The sequence below is a fragment of the Penaeus monodon genome, chromosome 36 (genome assembly GCF_015228065.2).
Source record: "Penaeus monodon isolate SGIC_2016 chromosome 36, NSTDA_Pmon_1, whole genome shotgun sequence".
NCBI lineage: Eukaryota > Metazoa > Arthropoda > Malacostraca > Decapoda > Penaeidae > Penaeus > Penaeus monodon.
In genome coordinates this window covers 16176597-16179096 of record NC_051421.1, presented here as the reverse complement: position 1 = coordinate 16179096, position 2500 = coordinate 16176597, and the positions used below count along the sequence as shown (strand labels likewise).

The 2500-nt window shown below is 39.2% G+C and overlaps 1 protein-coding gene across 1 annotated transcript in view; it reads right to left on the bottom strand.

Annotated features, from left to right (window-relative positions):
* Window positions 1–320, bottom strand: part of LOC119595546 — a 19035-nt gene extending 18715 nt beyond the window's left edge. The window contains exon 1 of the mRNA XM_037944663.1: window positions 226–320. The gene's annotated coding sequence lies outside the window, so the exon portion shown is untranslated. The remainder of the gene's footprint in view (window positions 1–225) is intronic.
* Between the last annotated feature and the right edge of the window lie 2180 nt (window positions 321–2500).

Genomic DNA, 2500 nt, shown 5'->3' with positions numbered 1-2500 from the left:
AATGAAATCATTATCTTTACACGTGTTGCCTTTTCTATATTTCATTCTATACATGAAAGATCGTTTAAAAAATTTTGAGATGTCTTCATCACATGCCACAGGTTTACTTCAACGTCAGCGCGTCTAAACCCAAAGTACAAAATCCCGAAAATACATACATCACAGCCTTCGAAACTCCAAACATTACGTCTAAACTCCACCACGGAGGCGTCAGGACCCGCTTACCGTATATTAAAAAGCTCTCACAATGGAATCGTAAAGTCGGCAGGCAAGCGATGATGGCGAGGCGTAAAAGCAATGTAAACACACTTACCGCAGCGCCAGGAGTGCAGCACCGGACGACACACGCGGCGGCGACGGCAGGGGGGAGATGGAGGGGGAGGGGGATCACCTCTCGTGGGTATATCTCTGAGTTTTTTCTTTTCTTTCGTTCTTATTACTGTTCTTCCTCCTCTTCTTCTTTCTTATCTCCATTCGGATTTATCCATGTCTCTGACTCGATGTGGTTTATGGTATCCTGTTAACACCCGCATCTTCGACGTCCTTAGATGTCCTCCTTATTTATCGTGATTAAAAGTCGGAGGCAAGTAAACAGGAAACCGTTTTTTGGCACTCTGTCGAGAGAGCGACGAACGGAACCCGTCGTATGTAAAGGGGCACCGGTGCCACGTTCCTAAAGACTGGGCACGACATGGCAGACCAGCAGACGGCCTTCATCACCTACAACAAAACATGGCGCGCGGCGGGCTCTGTCAAGCTCCCGAGACACTCTTAATTACGTGTCGCGTAATACATCTTAATCTAGGGGATTATGTTGTCTTTTTTCAACGATGCAGATGATGAATGTGTTTGTTCCACGTGTGCGAGTATTTATTCATGTTTATTTGTCAGCACACTTCGTTAAAATGTATGTTCACAGGAACACAAACACTTAGACATTGCATCCGTATAGACGCCTGAGCGCGACATACTCGTACATCACTCAATGTTGATGAAGGACTCTACAAGCATCGCCCCGTCATGCTAATTAGAGCCCGTTATGAACGACTCGCCAAGATAATTGGCAGACGACTTTGGGGTCTCGTTACTCCAAATGCTTGAGATAATTGGTCTTATTTACACGGCTCGTTCAGAAACGAATTAGTTTTTAGACCGTCGCGTCTCCAGTTCATTAATTGTGGACGCGGGTACACGCTCTTGTGAACTGACAAAATGAAACGTATTTTAAACCATCATTCATATAAATATAAATAATAGGGGTGTGTTGTGACGTGACAGAAAGGAAACCATCGCTCAGATAAAATCCATCACTCGCATATAGCATTGATTGACTCCTTTTATCAGAGAACACAAAGTCTTAATGAAACCATCATAGCTGCATAAGCCTCACCTCATCACGGAGATTAGGCAACCCATCTAAAAACAATTTATCTAGAGATGACCCTTAAGTAAGAGTAAGTGGTTTGTAAGCGACCACTTGAGTTACATCAGCCTCCTAACTAACTTCATTGACCACTTCTTGATAAGGTGTGAGATACAAATGAGAAGCAGGAAAAAAAATAGGGAGTGTTTTGCGTTCAACTTCTTGAGAAATATGGGAAAAGGATGCGTTCGATGTTGGCAACACTGATCAGAAGGTTTACGATTCATTTTTTTTTGTCTCGCTTTCTCTCACTATGTTTCGTTTTCCTTGCATTTCTCTCTTTCCACTTTTTTCTGTCTCCGTCTCTCTCTGCTGTCTTTCTTTCTCTTTAATATATAATACATACATATAAATTTATATTCATATATATATATATGTATGTATATATATATGTACACACACACACACACACACACACTTCTGCGTGTGTGTGTGTCTATGTATGTATGTATGTATATGTATATGTATATATTTATATATATATGTATATATACATATATATGTATGAATATATTTATATACACATATATGTATGTATATATACTTATATATATATATATATATATATATATATATATATATACATATATATATATGTGTGTGTGTGTGTGCGCGCGCGCGCGAGTGTGTGTGTGTGCGTGCGTGCGTGCGCGTGTGTATGTAAACATATATATATATATATATATATATATATATATATATATATATATATATATATAATTTGTGTGGTGTGTGTGTGTGTGTGTGTGTGTGTGTGTGTGTGTGTAATTATATATTCATATATATATGTATGTGTGTGTGTGTGTGTGTGTGTGTGTGTGTGTGTGTATGTGTGTGTGTGTGTGTACGTGTATGTATGTATGTATGTATGTATGTATGTATATGTATATATATATATACAAACATACATATACATATGTATACGTATGCATGTATGTATATCAGCCTAAACCTTGCTAACCAACGGTCTATGAGCGGATGAGAAACTTGGTTTGGCTCTGAGAACACAGGGTATGGATGAAATTTTCTTACTTGAGCACCAGCGGTTATTGTCTGTCCCCAAAAAGCGTATGAGTT